At 44.9% G+C, this 23,225-nt stretch overlaps 1 protein-coding gene across 1 annotated transcript in view; it reads right to left on the bottom strand.

Annotated features, from left to right (window-relative positions):
• PCCA (propionyl-CoA carboxylase subunit alpha) overlaps positions 1-23,225 on the bottom strand; it is a 435,698-nt gene that overhangs the window by 32,091 nt on the left and 380,382 nt on the right. The window lies entirely within an intron of this gene.

Raw genomic sequence — 23,225 nt, 5'->3', positions numbered from 1 at the left:
TCACTTAATGGAAATGAGGTTTCTTTTTGGGGTGACTGAATCATCTTGGAACTGGATAGAGATGATGGTTGTATAGCGTTGTGAATGTTAATAAATGCACTGAATTGTATGTTTAACTTAGCTAATGGTTCATTGTGTTATGTGAATTTTGACTCAAGAAACAAGAAAATCTATTTGGCCACATAAATTTGTAAAGCTTTCATTTGCAGGCTCTTTAGTCACTAACATGGGTGTGTTTCCAATTGATGTGTGGCTTTCCTCTTTCTCGCTCTCGTTTCTGGTATGTCTTCTCCAGTAGACAGTACTAACCTCCATGAGAGAGCATTATAGTATCTGGTACATAGAAGACATTCAGTATTTGTGAATGAAAAAAGAAAAAAAATCGATTTATTTTATTATTATTATTTTTTGCTAACCTACCCATCTCCAGACAAAAAGAGAGGCAACTGGCGATAACTATGACAACTTCCAAAGTTGGGCTGCATGTGGTGGCTCATGCCTGTAATCTCAGCACTTTGGGAGGCTGAGGTGAGAGGATTACTTTGAGGCCAGAAGTTCGAGACCAGCCTGGGCAATACAGCAAGACCTTGTCTCTACCAAAAAAAAGGTTAGCCAGGCATAGTGGCACATATCTGTAATCTTAGCTACTCGTGAGGCTGAGGCAGGAGGATCAATTGAGCCTAGTAGTTCGAAGTTTACAGTGAGTTATGATCTCGCCATTGCACTCCAGCCTCGGTGACAGAGTGCAACCCTGTGTCTTAAAAAAAAAAAAAAAAAAAAAAAAGAAAAGTAAAAAAAGAAGGAAAAACTTCCAGTGCTGAAGAATGTGATCCTTCAGGCTAAAATCAAGAGCGCACAAATCTGGCAATTTCTCTGGAAATTTACCAGGTTTTGGAAACCTCACTAAATTCTTTTGAACATTTATTTTTGCCTAGACATCACTGAAATTTAGACCTCAGTTCATAATCCTTTTCTTGCTGACAGCATCACTAATGGTCACCTGCAAGGATGACCTCACTGGTAGAACAGAGGAAATGACTTGGCATGAATTTAATTTGCAGACTCTTGCAGAATTACAGCAGTTTCTTGACAGGAGCCTGGAAAAGTCCTGGCAGCTCTGATAGTATCTGCTACCCCAAGCCTTGGTAAGTCAGTACTTACTGCCACTAAAATTAAAAAAAAAAAAAACAAAATTAAATTGGCTGGGTGTCAAAAAGGCGACACTGCTTTACCATTCCACAATTTACACTTCTCATTCAAGCCAAAGAATAGTAGGCATCTCAGATGCATACTTCAAAGCCAAATTCACTGACTTTTTAGGTTTATTTGCACAATTTGTTCATATTTTCATTTTTCACTAATTTTCACCCTCAAAAAAGTGAGAGAAAAAGTGACAATTTTTTGCAAAGATGATTTTTATTTTCTAAGAGAAGGAAACCAATTTCCAGTGCAATCAAATTAACATGCATCCTGTGATGAAACTTCTTTGACTATAATCTTCCCCCCAATTCTCTGCTATTTTTAGCTCCATGTTAATTAGGGGAGAGAGAACTATGGAATTAAAAGACAAAAGAGACCCTAGAGCTTTTGAGGGACAAGGAGCACAGCCTCTGCTTCCAGCCTCCCGTGAGAACAAGCGCTCTTGTACTGCCATGCTGGGATTCTGTGACGTCTTCCGAACTCCATCCTAGAACTCAGGCTGCCAGCCACTGTAGTGCCCTGAACACACCGTGCAGTTTCATGGCTCCATGGCTGTGTTCACGGTATCATGTCCTTCTAAAATATTCTCCTCATTTTCCTTTGCTTATCTGACTCATAATCATTCCTTAAGTCACAGTTGAGGTGTCATCAACTCCAGAAGCCTTCCCTGAGCTACAGGTTAAGTGACATCTACTTACTGGCTCCCAAGGCACCTGGCTGTCTGTTTAACACTCACCATATTATGTTGAAATTATCAGCTTAACTGTCTATTTCCTTTACCAGATAAATGGGAAAAGGAAAGTAGTAACTTTAGAGTGGAGAAAGGGACAACGACCACCTGAACCAAATGATCAAAGTGATGCCATTCACAGTGGGACAAAGAGAAACGTGAACATGCGCCTCCCGAAAGGGGGCAACAAGGACAACGCAGCAGCACTACCATTACGTTCCTGCCAAAACTGAGTAACGACCTATGAGGAAACACCAAATGAACGCAAATTGAGCCATCTGACAAAATAAATGGCCTGTCTTCAAAAATGTCAAGATCATGGAAGCCAAAGAATGATGGAGGAAAGATTCCAGATTCAGGAGACCAACAGGACAGGAAAAGTCAACGTGATAGTGTGATTCTGAGCGGACCCTGGGCCAGAAAATAACACTTTTTTTCCTTTGGCTTTAAAGCCAGTATTTTTTTATAGTGAGCAAACTGGCAACAACTTGAAAACATTTGAAAGAGTAGGAAAACTGGCAAAATTTGAAAGGTTTGTAGATTAGACAACAGTGCTGTTTCAATGTCGGTTTCCCAATTGTGGTAACAGTACTGCATTGCAGTTACATAAGGGAATGTTGTCCTGTGTCAATGAAATACACACTTAAGTATTTGTTGGCAATTTGCTGAAATGGTTCAGACGATACCAATTATTTACATATATAGATGGTGGGGGTGGGGAGAGAGATGAAGAGAGAGGGAAAGAGAGGGAAAGAGAGGCAGAGAGATGGAGAGAGAAGGAGAGAATACACAATAAATCAGCCCTGATAAAACGTTAACATTTGGGGACTCTGGGTGAAATTACTGTTTTTCAACTTTTCGCCAAGTCTGAAGTTATTTCAAAGTAAGTTAAAAAAAATTAAGAAGTATGAACATCTAAAATAAGTTTTCCTTTTAGATGAGAAAAAAATAAGTGTGGGATTAAAAGCATGTAGGCTATGTTCAGGGTAGTGAGAAAATCTGCGGTAATTACTTTGAAAGTGAAGTCAGTGGTTACAAAGAGTGCTAATTGGAAGTTGGCACAATTCCAGGGCGCTGACACTATCTCCCAAATTAACCCAACAAACTGGACAGCAGAGCAGGAAAAGGTATTTTCTTTATTGGGTAGTCATAAATGAGAAGCAAGAACATTCCAAATAATGCTGAGCTACTTTACAAATAAGGATTTTTCTCACAAGCTTTACAAACTTAAAAAAAAAAAAAAAATGCCCTAAAGGCAACCATCCTACAAATAACTACAAGTTAACAAAAATAGAAGGGACACTGTAGTCCCCTGGGCTCACCATCAGCTGCAGTGTCGTCTCTCCAGTGCTGGCCATCTCAGAGAGGTGGCATTTTCCATGATGAGCAGAAAGGGACTACGAGAAATTACAAAGTGTGCAATTACTCGGGAACATGCACACATAGAGGAAAATCGTAGAACCAGGTATGCGGTGGTAATGTGGACAAGTTTCCCAATGGCAGCCGAAAGCCTGGATTAATCTTCGTTTTGGAGTTGTCCTGTGCTGGGTAGGATGGTTAGCGGGGTCTCGGGCTTCCACACACTAGATGCCATAGCACTCCCTCCCAGCTGTGACAACCAAATATGTCTCCACATCGCCGAACATCCCCTGGGGCACAAAACTGCCCCAGTTGAGAACCGTGGTTCTAAGGTCCCTCCTACCAACAAATTTCTCTGAGTCTGTGTTGAGTGAATGAAATGCTACGGAATTTCAGAGGGAGAACTAAGGCAGTCAGAGGAGGATTTAGGGAGCTGGGAGGATTTGAGATGAGTCTTGGGGTAAAATAAATCAAATAGGGGTAGAGGAAATGGTGAGCTTTCCAGAAGTAGGGATGGCACAATTTAAGGAGTGTACACAGGAAAGAACAGACCACCACAGAACTGTCAGGAAGCCAGCCAGCTGGGCAGAGTCTTCACTAGTAGATAAGGCGAGAGGTACTTGTCATGTTGTAATGTGTTGAAGGAATTACAAAGCTTGTTTTTTTTTTTTTTTTTTAAAGACAGAGTTTTGCTTTTGTTGCCCAGGCTGGAGTGCAATGGTACAATCTTGGCTCACTGCAACCTCCACCTCCCGGGTTCAACCCATTCTCCTGCCTCAGCCTCCCGAGTAGCTGAGATTACAGGCATGTGCCACCACGCCCAGCTGATTTTGTATTTTTAGTAGAGGCGGGGTTTCTCCATGTTGGTCAGGGTGGTCTCGAACTCCTGACCTCAGGTGGTCTGCCCGCCTCAGCCTCCCAAAGTGCTGGGATTTTAGACGTGAGCCACCGTACCTGGCCGGAATTTCAAATCTAAAGTCAAGACTGCTTAGGCTGGCATCCTGACCTAGCCATGGCATCCAAAGGTTAATGCTAAGTGCAGTCCCGCAAGGGACAATGTTCTTGTTAGACAACAACCCACATCATCTACTACTCCATTAAACAAACAATGGCTTAAGAGATGAGAAATTGGTCAATGTTTGCCCTTTATTTATTTATTTAGACAGAGCTCTGTCACCAGGCTGGAGTACAGTGGCATGATCTCGGCTCACTGCAATCTCCACCTCCTGGGTTCAAGCTCTTCTCCCACTTCAGCCTCCTGAGTAGCTGGGATTACAGGTGTGCACCACCACACCCAGCTAATTTTTGTATTTTTAGTAGAGACGGGGTTTCACCATGTTGACCAGGATGGTCTCCATCTCCTGACCTCGTGATCTGCCCACCTCAGCCTCCCAAAGTGCTGAGTTTACAGGTGTGAGCCACCGTGCCTGGCCAAATGTTTGCTTCTTATATGCCACTGCTCTATGTCTGAATGAAAAAGATCCAATTTTAAAGTGTACTTTAAAGAGAAGCTGAAAGCAAGCAAGTTGGGAGGGAGGGAGGTGGAGAACAGTGTTCACCGGGCATGGACTGAAACACATCATGTTTTGTGAAAGATGGTAGAGTGCTGACTTCCTGCTATATTCATGCAACACTCACAGGCCAGGAAAGCTGGAATTTGTAAGCGTGTAGATGACCAAGACTTCAGTCTTTCTTTTGACTAATTCTCTATTTTCCCAGTTTGGACCACAAGACTGGGGGGGTTTCCAAGAACTGGGGTTGCAGCACATGCTTGAGGCAGTCTTATCAAGTTTCAGGTCAGCCCTAAGAACCGAGCTGCGTCCACACGGGTTGGCTCTCTTCTTGGTGTGGGGCTCGGATGCACTCTGAAAGCCCCAGGAGAAGCTCACTGTAGTAAGAGGCTCTGTTGCTGTACAAGAGACTCTTCTAGTGGCCTCCCCTGATCAGGCACCAGCCTGGTGGGGCAGCTCACACGCCCCACATCCACCCGACAGGCCTTTGAAGGTCTGAGAATGCTGAGTCTCACCTGTGTCAGAATGAAATGGGAGAGTTCCCTGAACTCCTCGCAGGACTTGTGACAGGGGTGAAGCTCGTTTGCTTGGCTGCCACGTGCTCAAACCCCTTATGGGAGGGAGAGCACGCAGACAGGCAGGGGCAGGTGTAGGAGGTGGGGTGAGCACTTTTGCACTCTGGCCCCGTGGTAGCATCTGGGGGTGTGTTACAATTAATGCTCTTTTAGAAGTTGCCATCTGCGGATGGCTACGTGTTAAACCAGCTCAGTGGAGAATAAGGGTGACGGCCTTTTACACCCTGCCCTCTTGGTACCCAGGTCTTTGTCCAGCATTCAGGAAGAATCAGGTCACCCAGACTTGAAGGATGGTGAATGTGAGGATTTTACTGAGCGATGGAGGTGGCTCTTGGTGAGACAGATGGGGAGCTGGAAAGGGGATGGAGTGGGAAGATCATCTTTCCCCTGGAGTTTGGCCGTCCCACAGCTGATCTCTCCTACCTTCCCCAGCAGAACTCCTCTCAATGTTCAGGCGCACTTTTTCTTTTCTCCGCCTCTGCTGCACTGCTCTGCCACTCTTTCTGCTTGTGGAGCCTGGGGTTTGGGGTTTATATGGATACAGGATAGGGGGCCGTGGTGGGCCAAAAGGCAACATTTGGGCACAAAAACGGGAATGCCTGTTCCCATTTAGGGCCATGGGTTTCCAGGCTTGAGGGTGGGGCCTTTGCTGGGGAACCACCCTCTTCTACCCAGTATTTCCCTGTCTCCTGTCCATATGAAGAAGGTGCCAGGGGCGACCCTGTGGCCAATTCATTAGTCAACTGCATGAGGCTGCAAACACCCTTCTGCAGTTCCCACTGTCTCTTGCTGCTGAGAGAGATGACAGTCAGCCAGGCGCGGTGGCTCATGCCCGTAATCCCAGCACTTTGGAGGGCCACAGCAGACGGATCACAAGGTCAGGAGGTCAAAACCATCCTGGCTAACACTGTGAAACCCCGTCTCTACTAAAAATACAAAAAATTAGCTGGGCGTGGTGGGCACCCGTAGTCCCAGCTACTCAGGAGGCTGGGGCAGGAGAATGACATGAGCCTGGGAGGCAGAGCTTGCAGTGAACCGAGATCACGCCACTGCACTCCAGCCTGGGCGACAAAGCGAGACTCTATCTCAAAAAAAAAAAAAAAAAAGAGATGACAGTCCATCTAAGCAGCCCCTGTGGGGCAGGGACTAAGGCTTCTTGTAAAAGTCATATTGAACCACCTCCTCTCCAAGTAGATGAACCTTTTCTAAGTAATCCTTTGCCTACATTCCAAAAAAACTTCTGACATGGGACCCCTGATTGAGCTTTGCCCAGGTGCTTTAGGGATTATAATTCGGCATCATTAGAGTGATCCAGTGCTTCCACTTGATCTTTCAGGGAGGCCCAGAAGCCACTTGCTTCTCATTTAACTCATATTCACTAAAATATTTTTATTTTAAAAAATAGAGAGAAAAAAAGGGACCAAAATATTTACATGTATTGGAGATTTAAAATAAAAGCGTTACAAATCCAAAAGAGCTTGTGCAAACCGCGAGCTTTCAATCCCAGGCCTCCTGCTGAGCCGGCCACCAAGCTGCAGCACCTTCTGCCAAGCTTCTCACAGTCAATCCAGAAGCTTTCTCCAGGGCTAAGAAAACGTTATTAAGATTGCACCGCCTTGGCCATTATTTCACAACCGAGTTAACCTCTATCCCAAGGGCAACATTTTGCAGCTGTTTGCAGTGAGTCAGTACTTTCTTTCTATTCTTTTCCTTTTTTTCTATTTTCTTCTTTTTTGGTAAATTACCCTTTCCATTTTTGCCTGCGACTAGGGGCGTACGAACAAAGTTTAGGTCTGCTTCTTGCTGTTCTGAATAGTTGTCTGCTTTTTAAAAGGCAGAAATGAAAACAGCAGTCACGTGACGTTCTTTCAAATTAAAGTTACACAATGACACAAAGCTGAGGCGCGTACACACACAAAATACGCAGCGATGCTACTTCCTGCACCACTTTTCAGATGACACTTAATGGTTCTGTTTATTATATAATTCCATCTCATAACATACATTTCCTTCCCTTAGAATGAACAATACTTGCTTTTAAAAAATCCTTGTACAGTCTGCACCAAGCACACAAACCAATCACATGAGTGACTATTTCTTACAACGTTTGAAATTGCATAGACCAGGAGGTCTTAAAGCAGAGTCCCCTGACCAGCAGCAGCAGCAGCAGCAGCATTCAGGAACTTTTTAGAAATGCAAATTGTCAGGCCCCATCCCACACCTAGGGCACCAGGAATTCAAGGGTGGAGCCCAGAAGTCTGTGGTCAAACAAGCTCAGCAGGTGATTCTGAAGCTCACTGGAGTTGCAGTGGGTAAGAGCATTCTGGGCCCTGAGCACCTGGCCTCGGTCATCTGAAACCACCCTGAGTGCCCTCAGTGCCTCACTTCTTCACCTTGTAAAACTGAGAGAGTGACAGTAACACCCCACAGGACTGTCTTGAAGAGTCCATTAGGTAATCCAGCACTGTCCAAACGTTGACAGTGCTTGCCTGTGGCTGGCCAGGGAGCAGGGATTGGCCGCAAACAGGCAGAAAGGAACTTTAGGGGTGATGGAAATGCACTAAAACTGGAATGTGGTGATGGCTGCACAACTCAGTTTACAAGAACTCATTGAATTGTAGCTCAAGACGTGAATGTTATCTGTAAAGTATACCTTAACAAAACTGTTCACAAAATACGAAAAATGTTTAGAAAAGTGTCTTGCTCATAGTAATCAGATGTTGGCTCTGGTCATCTAAGCCATTTGAACAGATTTCTCTAATTGTGCATGTTCTTCTACAAAGGAACTCATCTCCCTCCAAAGTGTGAGGGTCTTGTTCCACCTTGATGTAGGAATGGGATCTATGCTGTGACCTGTTACTGATCCAAAACGTAAATCAGACCTATGGTGACCATTTTCATGATGAAGATTTTACAGAGGGGAAAAATGATATTCTTTGGACTATAGTAATATGCCAAAGGCGACCTGAAATAGAACCAGCCCAGTGATACTACTCCAGAGATAACATGCGTTTAAAACACATTGGATGTGTACATTTGCTTTAATTTATAATAGCTGGCTTCATTACTGCCATCTCTATTTCAATAAGCAATGACTCACCATAAACTGTGCTGACCAGGATACAGGTAATAGAAGCAACGCAAGACAGACTGTGGAAACAGACAGAGGTGGCCATGGATACAGCCTTAGGAAACAACCCCATTTCAGCACCAGAACCACCCCATGCGCTACTTAATAACACTTACTGATTTTGTTGACAACTGACAATGCTGAACCCTGAGCCCTGTGCTCCTACAACACAGAAACAGTTACAGAATCTTCCTCCTCTTTCCTAACCCAGGAAATAGCTGGAGGCAAAGCCACCTTCCCCACAGACTTCCACTCTTCTTCATGAACCCCGTTAATTCTTGGACCACTCCCCCTTGTTCACCTGTGTTTATAAAACCCTAGTTCTTCCTCTTCTCTGAGACATTTCTCATTAATAAACATTACCCCTACTGCAGTAGCCTAGGTAAAATTTTCTTAATTGTCTGGTACCTTTTGTTTTTGACACAATAAATGTAAGTTTAGCCGGCCATTCTGTCACTTTCAGTTAACAATGTTATTTGCAACACCTGACATTTTACAATATTTTAGAATACATACATATGTGCACACACACATACACACACCTATATTAGCTGTTCAATTGCAAGTATTCATGCTAGAGTATAAAAAGGAAATTAAAGTCGATTTGCACATAAAGCTACCTATGACTAATTATCTATGTCAGAGGTGAGCCAACTTATTTCTACAATGGGGTAGATGGCAACCTTTTTTTTTTTTTTTTTCTTTTTTTTACCTGTTTTGCATGTCACACTGTCAGTTCTGTTTCAGTCATGTGAAAGCAGCCACTGACAGTACATACAGGAATGAGCAAAGCTGTGTTCCGATAAAACTTTCTTCCCTTTTTTTTTTTCTTTTTGAGACAGGAGTCTCACTTTGTCACCCAGGCTGGAGTGCAGTGGCACAATCTCGGCTCACTGCAAGCTCCACCTCCCAGGTTCATGCCATTCTCCTGCCTCAGCCTCCCAAGTAGCTGGGACTACAGGTACCCGCCACCATGCCTGGCAAATTTTGTGTGTGTTTTTAGTAGAGATGGGGTTTCACCATGTGAGCCAGGATAGTCTCAATCTCCTGACCTCGTGATCCGTCTGCCTTGGCCTTCCGAAGTGCTGGGATTTACAGGCGTGAGCCACTGTGCCCGGCCGGCCTTATGTATTTTTTAAATGCTTTTAGGAAACACAGTAATCTGTGAGTTGAGATTTTGAAAAAAATTGCAAAAATATTGCATATTAGCATTTTAAAGTTGGTGGAGGCTGGGCACAGTGGCTTATGTCTGCAATCCCACCGCCTTGGAGGCTGAGACTGGAGGATGGCATGAGCTCAGGAGTTTGAGACCAGCCTGGGCAACATAGTGGGATCCCGTATCTACAAGTTGTTGTTTGTGTTTGTTTGTTTTAATTAGCCAGTGTGGTGGTACATACCTATAATCCAGCTACTCAGGAGGCTAAGGCAGGAGGATCACTGGAGCCCAGGAGTTTGAGCCTACAGTGAGCTAGGATTGCACCATGCACTTCAATCTGGGCAGCAGAGCAAGACCCTGCCTCACAGACAAAGTTAGTGGAAAGTGCTGTAGTGAACTTTTCCCAATTTCCTCCCAGTCTGTTTTACCATTGGCCACTCCCTTACCCCTGCTTTGATTCTTTTCACATTAGCTATTAACATGCCCTGAAAGTAATGTTCCTTAGAATTCCCTCAGGAAGCACCACTCTAGATCAGGTCTGCAAACTGCACCCCACCAACTGTTTTTGAAAATAAAGTTTGCACTCCAGCCTGGGTGACAGAGGGAGACCCTGTCTCAAAAAATAAATTAATTAAAAGGTCCAAACGCAGCATTTCCTGTGGTATCCCACAAAATGAGCTCTGGGAAAGCCACTTAGTACATGCCCAAAGAAAACAAGGACTCAGTGGTCAAATTTCGTTGGAGAAATGCTGCATTCTACATTCCAGCTTGGAGATTCAAAACAGACATCCACGTAGTAAAGACATCTCTTAGTAAAGACTTAGAGACGTCCTGAAATAAAAAACATTAATTTAACCCAGCATTTCTCAAACTTATTTTAAACATCACACCACACACACAATCAGCTAACTGAAATTTTTAGAATTCTATGTAAATTCAGAGTCAATAAAGTCTTAAAGTCAGAAACTCGGTTAACACATCACTCAGTGATTTGAAGTTTTTCCTTGTTTTTCTGAGTTAAAAAAAATTCATGGTGTGATCCTTTCAGATGTCAGAAATCTGGAGTGTTGCTATTAAAGAAATGCGGACTCCCCCTTCAAGCACCTTAGTAATAACACTGCTTAAGTTCAGAACCTCTGCCCTGAATTTGTTCTGTTACACAGGTAACAATGATTGAGTTGACTGAGTTGTCAGTAATACTGCTGAGGCCTCTATGTCATACTGTCATTGTTTTTCTTCCTCAATAATCAACATTTTTCATTTCAGTTACTTTTAATTAGCACAACTCCTTTACCTTGATGTATTTTTCAAATATATTGCTGAATATATAAGGGATATGCTCATTATAAAATATCAGACGCTAACAGAAGAACATGAAGAGAATTCTGCTCAAGTTCGGCAACTATTACTATTCCTGGATTAAGCCGTTCATGTTTGTGGGGACTTCGTGTTTTTGAAACAGAGTCTCTCTGCTCTGTCGCCCAAGCTGGAGTGCAGTGGCACGATCACAGCTCACTGCAGCCTTGACTTCCTGGGCTCAAGCGATCCTGCCATCACAGCCTCTTGAGTAGCTGGGATCATGGGCATGTATCATCACACCTGGCTTATTGGTTTTTTTAAATTTTTTTGCAGAGATGAGGTCTCACTAGGTTGCCCAGTCTAGTCTCAAACTCCTGGGCTCAAGTGACCTTCCTGCCTCGGCCTCCCAAAGTGCTGGGATTATAGGCATAAGCCACTGCACCCAGCCTCAACTTTGTGTTTGTGAAACAAAACAGTATCCTACACAGGCCATTCTAACTTTACTTTTTCATGTTACAATATAGTTCATATTGCATCTTTCCATGTGAACTATGGACTATATGAACTATATTGTATAACTATACCATACGATATAGTTCATATTGCACCTGATCACTATTTTAACGGCTGCGTATGAATCTTCTCCCATGTGGAACAACAAAACTTCTTGAATCAAACTCCTACTGATGGACAGTCAGGTAGGTTCTAATTATTTTGTGTATACAAAGGACATGGTGGTGAATGTCACTGACATATATCTTTGGAAACGTATCCAGTTGGTTCCCATGGTGGACGTGGGTCTCAGTACTTCTCCTGCAGGAGTCATCCTAGGTGGCAGGATTTAGAGCATCATGTAGGCCCTGCCTCCCATCTCTGGGATTGGCTGACATACTGAAGAACATCAACCCTCAGATTACCCAGTGATCCATCGAACACCTAGGTGAGAAAAGATGAGATGGGCCAGCCAGAGTCCTTCCTTCAGGAATGACAGACAATGAGGCAGTTTTCAGGCACACGTGGTTTAGAGAATGGCTCATGACGCTACGACGGGCTCCGACCGGCCATATGCAGAAACCGTGGATGATAGTGGGAATGAAGCCCCAGTGGGCAGAGGCCGAGTCCTGTGTTAGGGGGAGCTCAGGCAGGCTCATGGGACTGCACTAGGATGAGTAAGACCTGGGAGCTGCTGTCTATGACGCTAAGGCATCACAGCTTTTGTTCTTAGGAAACCCTGGTTTAAGCCCCGTTCCCAGTACCAGCTTATGTGACCCTGGGAAAATTATTTAACGTCTGTATTTATCTCATGAGAAGATTAAATGAAGAGATAATCTAAGGTGCCTCACACATACAGAGTGCTCCACGTACATTAACTCTCCCAGTTACAGTATTATCATTAGGACCCAAGCCACTGTGGATCCTGAGAACTGCCAGATAAGACGTTCCCTACGGCTTGGCTGGCTGGCCATTCCTTAAGGCCTCTGTGTATATATATCCTTGTAGTAAGTTTAGGAAAGTTGGATGAATCTCCTGCCAGCAAAATTAACAAAAACAATTCTTTAAGTTCTAGAGTTGGGGCTGCCAGTTTGAAGAGCAGAACTCTTTCAGAGAAACTCCTCTTACAATTGACCTAAGCAATAATTCAACTCTAGAAGTGCTCACCACACATGTGCTGACTGGTTTGTAAGGAGCTGTTATAATATGGTTGTGCTATCTGCATTCAAGTTCAACACGGATCCAGAAACCTTGCCTAGAAACTTACAGAGCACCTTGTTCCATCAGCAGGGCTGCCACAGCCAAGTGGTTCTAGGAAAACACTCGAGGAGGCAAAATATGGAAGGGAAAGAGATGGCTTAGCTAGCCAGTGCTTTAAAGAACAGAATAGCTGATAGAGAAACACAGGCCCAATCCACACACCTTTTCCACTGTCATTAAAGCAACGGGGTGGGAACAGCTTCTCCTTTCCTTTTTTTTTTTTTTTTTTTTGAGACGGAGTCTCACTTTGTTGCCCAGGCTGGAGGGCAGTGGCGCCATCTCAGCTCACTGCAAGCTCCGCCTCCTGGGTTCACGCCATTCTCCTGCCTCAGCCTCCTGAGTAGCTGGGACTACAGGCGTCCGCCACCATGCCCCGCTAATTTTTTGTATTTTTAGTAGAGACGGGGTTTCACCGTGTTAGCCAGGATGGCATCCGTCTCCTGACCTTGTGATCTGCCCGCCTTGGCCTCCGAAAGTGCTGGAATTTACAGGCGTGAGCCACCGCGCCCGGCAGCTTCTCCCTGCTACACCCATTCACTCCCTTCCTCCTCTTCAGCCCTGTCCCCCTGTTTAGACTGCTAAATATTAAAGCAATCCTTTCCCTTTGATTTTAAACTCATTTCATATGAGAGAGAGAGGGGAGGAAGGGAGGGAGAGCGAGAAGAATGTGGAAACGGAAGACAGAAAGCCAGTGTGAAATTTAAGTCATTTCAGGCCTATATTTCTAAGAACAGCCCTAGGTCCTATCAGTGCATCAAACGAGGAGCAATAAAAACCAAACCAGTCACCACCGGACCTCGCAAAAGAGTTCACAGCAGTGGCTCCTACCGAAGTGCTCACCAGACTCCCGGGGCAGCCCATTCAAAATGGGTGTGAAGCGGCTTCCCTGGGTAACTGGCTCCACCCAGACTGAACATGCTGCTGGGTTAAGATTTATAGTGGAAAAAACAATGGTTTCTTTCAGGGTTCCATTAGTTTCTTCTGAGTTCTAGCTGTCAATGTGATATCTGTTAATATCTGGAAGAAACTGGTATCAATAGTGGGCTCTCAGATTCTACATATGCCAAATATATCTACAGGGGAAAAAGAAAAATTCAAACATCTCCAATGCTCCTTCTGTAACTTCAGTCCAGCTTTTATCTCAAAGATACTGAACGTGTTGTTTAGAAGTCTACAATGGGAGTGCAGAAGCGATCACAATACATCAAAAACTTGCGGTGCAGTCTGATGAGTTTCTCTACTCCTTGCTTAGTAAATTTAGTTTTCTATTTTTGGAGGACGTAATCCCTATGCACACTGCTTTTAGCATCTAAGCATTTTCCTCAAGATGGGTCAAAGTGTCAAGGGTTTCACGAGAGCCTCGATCAATCCTGCAGAACACTGTGGATTTGCTAAAGACTTAAAATAGGGACACAGTCCTCACAGATTCAGCTTAAGGATCATATACACAAATGACCACCTGAGACCACAGAGGACCGGATATGAGCTACTTATAGTCATACTGAGCCGGTGAACAAGAATAGCAGGAAAGCGGCCAGTTTTCTTGTAGTGAGGTTCTTTGAAGTAAAGTATTTATTAAACATTATATTATAGTGCATGAAACAAAAATCTTTGAAGGCAGGTTATCCTACTCTGCACAGTGGCCACTGCTAACGAATTACTTCCTTTTCCTCTCAGGTTTTGTTTTTCTATTTGTGAAACTGAAACCCAGATTGTTTTCCTCCATCCATGAAACCAGCTGGCACAAAGCACTCCTTCTGGTAATAATGTCCATCAGTGGAAACAGCATTAAAAACGACTCCAACCCATCACTTCACTACCACACAAGAGGGTGTGCGGATTAAGGAGGTGCTCTCTAAATACTGGTCAGCAACTTCTCTAAAACAGAAAACTAGGCTATTAAAAAATGACGAAATGACTAAAAATGGCAGCAATAAAATGGGGCTTCCGTTTTTATTTAAAAGCAAAATTTACCGATTGCATTTCCCATTTCGTACCTCGAGACTGATATGCCCTTTTTCAGCTAGCATTTTCTACTTCTCAGTAAAGTACCCTGGATATACCAATAAGAGCCTCATCTTAAAGAAATGTCCAAAAGAAGACCAAGAGGGCGATATAGTTTATTCTTCTGAACCAATTATTAACTTAAGAGTCTTTGCCTTGGGAAGGAATACTGAGCAGCGAAACTCCCAACGAGCCAGCACAAGTGGTCCCGTGCTGAAGATGCAATGGAAGAATCCTGGCCCACTGGCCGAAAGGTGTCTCCGGCTAAGTGTGTGCTGAGAGGAGAAAAGGACAGCGCCGGACACATGGCTGAGTCTGTTTCAACGTGGCTGAGAACGGCGGGAAGCTTTTTAAAATCTAGGAATACATCAAAGGGTGAATGCAGATTAAGCCCTGCTCCTTTTTTTTTTTCCCTGAAAGGCTCACTTTTGTTCCTAATAGAAAGACTTAGATGGTATTTCTTCAGATCATAAAGCAAGTTGTACTTTTAATGATGGAATAAAAATTATAAAAGTAAAACGTGGCTTTTCCTCCCCATTCTTTTTTTCCTTTTTTAAGTGATGAATTCAGGAAAAGACCAGTCTAGGCCAAATTTATCTCTTGTTAACCTTCAGGGATGTGGAGTACGCCAAGCATGATGTTAGTACAAAGTCAAATTTGGATGATGTAGTCATTTTTTGTTAATTCCATTATTAGAAACATTAGATAACATGGTAGTATCTAAGGAATACAGCTTTAAAAATAGTATGCACCTTCACTATAAAAGACTGTAACGCAAAATCAACTTGTGCCCACGACTGAACTTTTGAAACAGAAGTTTGTTATGTCTATGTTAGCCAGGCTGGTCTCGAACTCCTGACCTCAGATGATCTGCCCGCCCCAGCCTCCCAAAGTGCTGGGATTACAGGTGTGAGCCACTGCACCCGTGGCGTGCACCTGTAATCCTAGCTACTCCGGAGGCTGAGGCAGGAGAATCGCTTGAACCCAGGAGGTGGAGGCTGCAGTGAGCTGAGATTGCGCCATTGCATTTCAGCTTGGGCAACAAGAACGAACGCCATCTCAAAAAAACAAACAGAAAACAAAACAAAAAAAACTTGTTATGTCAATAGAGTATTTCTAAGTGGGTGAGCAGCTCCCTGACAGTCTACACCTCTCCAGCCTTCCCAGGCCGCCCATCCTCGCTTCCCTCTCCAGCCTTCCCAGGCCGCCCATCCTCGCTTCCCTCTCCAGCCTTCCCAGGCCGCCCATCCTCGCTTCCCTCTCCAGCCTTCCCAGGCCGCCCATCCTCGCTTCCCTCTCCAGCCTTCCCAGGCCGCCCATCCTTGGCTACCCCCTCCAGCCTTCCCAGGCCGCCCATCCTCACTTCCCCCCTCCAGCCTTCCCAGGCCGCCCATCCTCGCTTCCCTCTCCAGCCTTCCCAGGCCGCCCATCCTTGGCTCCCTCTCCAGCCTTCCCAGGCCGCCCATCCTCACTTCCCCCCTCCAGCCTTCCCAGGCCACCCATCCTCGCTTCCCTCTCCAGCCTTCCCAGGCCACCCATCCTTGGCTCCCTCTCCAACCTTCCCAGGCCACCCATCCTTGGCTCCCTCTCCAGCCTTCCCAGGCCACCCATCCTTGGCTCCCTCTCCAGCCTTCCCAGGCCGCCCATCCTCACTTCCCCCCTCCAGCCTTCCCAGGCCACCCATCCTCGCTTCCCTCTCCAGCCTTCCCAGGCCGCCCATCCTCACTTCCCTCTCCAGCCTTCCCAGGCCGCCCATCCTTGGCTACCCCCTCCAGCCTCGCAAGGCAGCGTTCTTGTCACCACACTCAGGCATTCCACTTGAGCCCCTGATCTCGCTCTGCCCTTCTCCCGGGGAGCCTGCCACATCAACTGTCCTCTCTTCCCTCTCTACTGGCCCCTTCTTTTCACCCTGAAAGTCAACCTGAGTCATTCCAATCAACAAATTCTCTCTCGACTCTGCATCCCTCGTGGTTACTGCCTTCTGACCCGACCCGTGTTCTCCACACAGCCCTCTGTTCTAGCTGCTGTGACCACACTTGCACTCGCGACCAAACCAGCCCCAAGTGGCTATCGCCACCATTGTTCTTCCCAGCTGACAAGCTGTCTCAGGCACCCATAGGTTAGATATTTCAGGGGAAATGACTGTTACAGAAATGTTCACATTAGAATGAAGAAACAGATCAATACACATCAATCACATGAAAAAAGGTACTTCTAAGACAAAGCATAAATTATTATTATTCATATTCAATATTTTAGGAATAAAAGCAACTATGTTTCTAAAGCTTTATGGTTTTGAATTGATGGTACGTTGTAATAATGCATAGATAGGGTCTGCCTGAGCTTTCATCCCAGGAATTGTAAAATATTATATTACAGTAGTCCCCCCTTATCCAAGGTTTTAGCTTTCCAAGGTTTCAGTTACCTGTGGTCAACCATGGTCCAAAAACCTTATACGGAAAATTCCAGAAATAAACAATGTATAAGTTTTAAATTGTGAGTCATTCTGAGTAGTGTGAGGAGATCCTGTGCTGTCCTGCTCCGTCCTGCCTGGGTCATAACCCTCTCCTCTCTGGGTCCAGCGTCTCTACACTGTAGACACCCCCACCACCAGCCAGTCACTTAGTAGCCACCTTGGTTACCAGATCTACCGTCAGGCGGTCTCAGTGCTTAGGTTCCTTTTTTTGGTTTTTGAGACAGAGGCTGGCTCTGTTGCCCAGGCTGGAGTGCAGTGGCATGGTCCTGGCTCGCTGTAACCTCCACCTCCTGGGCTTAAGCCATGCTCCCACCTCAGCCTGCCAAGTAGCTGGAACCACAGGGATGTGTCACCACACCCAGCGAATTTTTTGGTGTTTTTGTAGAGACAGAGTTTTGCCATGTTGCCCAGGCTGTTCTCAAACTCCTGAGCTCAAGTGATCCACCTGCCTCGGCCTCCCAAAGTGCTGGGATTACAGGCGTGAGCCACTATGCCTGGCAGGAACTATGATTTGACTTCACGATGGCCCCAAAGTGCACGAGTATGATGCTGGCAATCTGGATGCGCCAAAAAGCAGCCGTGAAGTGCTTCCTTTAGTGAAAAGGTGAAAGTTCTCAACTTAGGGGAAAAAAAAGTATGCTGAGGTTGCTAAGACCTACAGTAAGAACGAATCTTCTATCCATGAAATTGTGAAAAAGGACAAAGAAATTTATGCTAGTTTTGCTGCTGTACCTCAAACTGCAAAAGTCACAGCCGCAATGTGGGCCAAGTGCCGAGTTAAAATGGAAAAGGCATTAAAGGCAAGCGTATACAGGGTTCGGTCCCATCCGCAGTCTCAGGCATCCCCTGGGGATTTTGGCACGGATCCCCCGCGGAGAAGGGGGGCTACTGTACAGTACTTCCCTTCAGAAAGCCGCATTTTCAAGTTCTCTATTTCAGATTCCCCTTCGTGACTGTCATGCAGGGAGCAAAGAAAACCCATTGTGTCCAAGGAGATTTTTACTTTCTCTAGGGATTCGGAAAGCTGACTTTCTGACACTCAGAAAGTCAGTCTGCATTGGGCGAGAAGGTTCGCTAGGGAAGAGGTGCTTTCTATCTCAGAATCTGCTGGAGCTGAGGGCGCTTTTTGGTTTGATCTAGTTTCACTGTGTTTCATGGAGAGGTTCCTCTAAGAACAAAAGGTTCTATGGAAGTCACGTCCTTTATCCCTCTTAGACATCCCCGTGTCTGCCTTAGCCAATCTCCCATTTGTAAAAAGAAAGCAGAGACCAGGCTATGGCTCAATAGTTTCAGACAGCCCCTATCCCACTGTCAGCCTTTGCTAAGTGCAATGCTTTAATTACAAGGGTCACACAAGGTCTTAAGACACAGGAGTCTCTGTGTCTGAATGTAATCACTGTGTGTGTGTCTCAGCCTGATGAGGAGGTGACTATCACGAGGGTCTCGTGGTGAAGATCCTGCAAGAAGGTGCCTTGTTTGAGATCTTTCAAGGAGACACAGTACTCAATGAATGTGGGTGAGAAGAAATTACAATTTAGTTGGATTAATTTTTGGTAGTAATATGGAGCTTTGCAAAGAGAAAGGCATTTGCTGAAGACGCTGGTAAAATATGTGCTCAAGCTCTGCCTCACCCAATCTGGTTCAAAAGTCAAGTATCAAAGAGTCAAGAGACCGTCCTATTCAGAAGAAAGCCCTGACTGGTTAATGTGTTAGAAGCAAGAGTAAATGCTCCACAGATTTTTCATTAAATAGAAGTAGATCTAGTCCAGGGGCTTTTCTGTAACAGGTGCTCCTGAGTCAGGAATCAAGACCCGTGAAGTAAGAAAACACAGGTAGGCGAGGGGGTACCTTCTCCTCTAACGAAAGTGGCCTGTCAGACTGTCGGGGAGCCTCTGTCAGTGGAGTCAAGCCAGCTCCAGGGACACAGTTAAAGACCCTTGCCATCAAGTGCAAAGGGAAGCAGTGGGACTTAGAGTAGGCGATTTCTTACTAAAAATGGAACCATTTTTCAGTTTGGTGTACAGTTGAGCCTTGAGCAACATGGATTTGAACTGAATGGGGCCACTTCAATGTGGATTTTCTTCTGACTCTGCTGCCCTTGAAACAGCAAGATCAACCCCTCCTCCTCTTCCTCAGCCAACTCCACACGAAGACGATGAAGATCGAGACCTTTATGATGATCCACTTTCACTTAATGAATAAATACATCGTCTTCTTGATGATTTTCCCAACATTCTCTCTAGCTTACTTTATTGTAGGAATACAGTATATAATCACGTAACATACCAAATATGTGCTAAATGACTGTTTATGTTATTGGTAACACTTCTGGTCAGCAGTGGGCTACTGGTAGTTACATTCTGGGGGAGTCAGAAGGTATACGTAGATTACTGACTGCACAGGGTTGGCGTCCTAGCCCCCACATTGTTCAAGGGCCCACTGAATCTAGGATGTTGGTCAGCACACTTGTACCCCATCAGGATCTCTCAGGAGTCTTCCCTGTGCCACACTCAGTGATTCCCTCATTACAAGATTAGGCGTTCCTGTTATGAATGGGCTTTCATTTTTGTTTTATTTCTGAGGATTTGAGGAATGGATAACATGGTCTTCTCCCAGAATATAAAGAGCTTAACCTACAAGGCCCAGCTATTTCTTTAATAAAAGTGGGTAGTGGGGCTATGACTGATGATTATCTGTCAGAGAATAAGTGAGATTATTGTGTTTTTAGGTAACGTCCCAGAAACTGTGGCTGTCCCTTACCCGGAGTGAGAAGGTTCTGGTGCATGCAGAGCCAGATTACATGTGTGTTTCTGTCCCTCTGAACCCTGGGCAAAGAGAAAAGTTGGTCAGCTTCCATTTCTCTTGTCTTACCAGTTCTAGTACCAAGAATTCTGCCACTATAATAAGAGGAGCCCCATTCTTTCCTTTTTATAGGCTTATCCAGAGAGGCATTCTAGGTGTCACAAGCAACTCCCTTAAGCCAGCCCAGCAGGATTTCCAGGACGAGTGTTCATGCCCCAGGGCCGCTTAGGAGGTGAGGAGTCACTACTCCCAGGGTGACCACTCCTGAGGCCGCCACGGTGCGCCTGGCTGTGAAGAGGCAGGCGAGCCCTCCTCACCAGGCAATTTCCTCCTCACCAACGTGTGAGGGTAACAGCAGCAGCTCCTGGAAGCTGTTCCCTCCTCCTGTGAGAACTAAGTCAGAGGCTGAGTGTGTGCTGGGGGAGGGGACGCAGGTCTTCGCATCTCTCAGTCGGGGACTTCCCTAGGGCCCCTAGGGACGGGGTGGGGCCTCCCAGGCACCCGCCCAGCATCAAGAAAAGGGCTGGGAAGCTACAGTTCCAGAGTGGGAGGGAAAGACCCTGGCCAGAACAGGCTGATCCCAGAGCCCCAAACACCTCTGGTGTCCACTTGGGCCCAGGAAGGGAGACAGTTGTCAGGGCTCTGGTGTGACCCAGTGACCGCAGGCCACAGCGGCAACAGACTGCTCCTCGGAGGACTCAAAACTTTTCTCTGGAGGAGACAAGACTAGGTTGTTGAAGACAGACAATTTCCTGGGTCAAAGGGGAAAAAAAATCCACAGAAAAATAAACATGTTCTCGGACCTGCCCTTCTTCTTCAGGGTAAAATGCAATGAATTGCAGGCTTCTGAGCTAACAAGACCAAGTTAGGCCGACAGCAGTTCACAGCTGATCATTTGCCAAGAAGCAAAAGCCTAAAAGGCCCGATGAGCTCGAGCTCGCCACGTCCAGCAGCAACCTGGAGCGGCCGTCAGCGCAGGGCTGGGTGCTGCCCGCGGCTTCAGGCCTTGTCAGGTACGAGTGGCTGTTCCTCATGCTCAGTGGACAGGACAAGAAGGGCTGCATTCAATCCAGGGAAGGCAGAAGCTTCTTTCCCAGGCACCAAGGAGACAGTCCAATGAAGAGGTTGAGAAATCAGGACCCAGGGGTGAAGGGCGACTCCGCGACTGCGCACAGGAGAACACGCACGTCATGGGGCTCGCCCAATCATTTTGTTTTGTTTATAACATTCCTGAGATTTCCCTACCATACACTGCCCAAACTTGCTATTCAACAAGGAATACCACAGTTCTTTTTAGGAACCATCCTTGCTACAGTACTCTCTGGATGATTTTTTAAAAATTATTTGCTTAACGACTCTCTTCCCTTCATCAGCAGGGTCATTGCCTTGCCCGCAAAGCCGCCGTCTCTCACCTGCACCACCCGAATGGGCACTGAAAACTTGAAGCTGTATAATATCAGATCATTAACATGCAGAAAATTGTGTAACTTTCAGTAGTATTTTCTTATTCACTGAATTTCCAACAGGAATTAGAAACTCCACATCTAACTTAGTTGCCTTTAGGAAGCAGCTATGGTAACCAGAAAGTTCCCAGGATCCTGTCTCCTAAAGGAAAATCAAACTTTACTCTTGGGTGTGAAATATTTCCACACTGCTAGTTGCTGGGTGGTAACATTGAGCCAGGAACTATACTAAGTGCTATGCATGCACCAACTCATTTAATTCTCACTGTCACCAATGAGGTAGACGGTACAATTACTCTCATTTTACAGACCCAGAAACTGTGCCGAGAGAGTAAATGAGGCCAAGCAAATAGCCAGTAAATTAGCATGCGCTCGACTTTAAAGCAGGTGTCCTCGGTCATCACCTGGTAAATTACCTTTTGTATATAAACAGACGGGATAGAATTATTGAAGTAGTAACTATAACATTTGAAAAGGAATTCAAGAAAGGAAGCAAGATAACTAATTTCTGTAGAGATTTAATACCACAAAACTAAAACATGGCAGAATAAAGTGACGAGCTTTGGAGTCTAAAGTCTTCATTCATTCTATTCCCTTATTCAACTGCCCTGCCCCACCCCTCAACCAGGTACTCTAGGGACTGACCTCAGAGTCCCCTAGTTTTGCTATGAAGAACTAACGTGACTGTGTGACATATGAAGGTGATTTTGATGCATATGAATTTGTATTTAGGTGCAGTGTATATAACACCTGGTTGCCACTGGATGCTTATTTGTGATTCAGATTTGTCCTATTGAAATTGGTCCATTTCCCAATACCTAGAACATTGTCCACCACAAAATATGTACCTATCAAATACTTGGATAAATGAATAAGTAAATGGATCACAAACTTCCATGGGTATGCAAACTAAGGGTGGGGGGGTAGACAGGACTTTTCTTCCCCACTTCTGCTAATTTCAAACTAGTGACTTGGAAAGATACTTAATATGTTTTTCCTTTTTCACAATATTATTGCTAATTAAATACAGTGTCAGTTATTACATCCCTTACAAACACATGCAGGTGGTCTCCAGAACAGGATTAATATCTAAATGAATAAGGAATTAAAACACTGGTATTTGAAGCTTTGACAAATATTTTTACTATCTGAGTTTCCAAGGCAAACTATCAGTTCACAGGCAACAAGGGGAAACTGCCCAGTAATGTACAAAAAATATTATTAGTTGGTTTAAATCTCAAAATTTTACAACATTCCTATTAAAAAATTATACAAACAGCATTAATTTTCTGTTCTATGCTGATTATTCTTTTTTCCTCTCTTTATATAATGACCTTCCTGCACAGTATGTGATACCATTAAAAAGAGAGAGAATGAGCATAAGAAAATGAAAGGAACTCTGTGCTTAATATCAAAATCATTTCATTTGAGAAGAGACAAAAACGTCCTAGAAAATATATTATTAACTGAAATGTATGCGCTTTGCTGCTTTTGGGGGCTCAAGTTTGTTTTAAAACAATAAAACAAATTAACATACACAATTTGGGCTACTTCTGCACTAATTATGATTTCTAGGGAAGAAGGCAGAATACCACATAGAGAATATTTAAAAACAATCCTGTCTTCATAGCCACTATGATGACCATAATAAAGAAGACAATAACGAAGGTCAGTGAGGATGTGGAAGAACTGGATCGCTCCATTGCGGGTGGGAGGGTAAAATGGTGGAGCCACTTTGGAGAACGGCGTGAGAATTCCTCATAAAGTT

Source organism: Chlorocebus sabaeus, chromosome 3 (assembly GCF_047675955.1).
Source record: "Chlorocebus sabaeus isolate Y175 chromosome 3, mChlSab1.0.hap1, whole genome shotgun sequence".
Classification (NCBI taxonomy): Eukaryota; Metazoa; Chordata; class Mammalia; order Primates; family Cercopithecidae; genus Chlorocebus; species Chlorocebus sabaeus.
The sequence above is the reverse complement of the archived record's forward strand: the minus strand, read 5'-3'. Positions and strand labels throughout refer to the sequence as shown.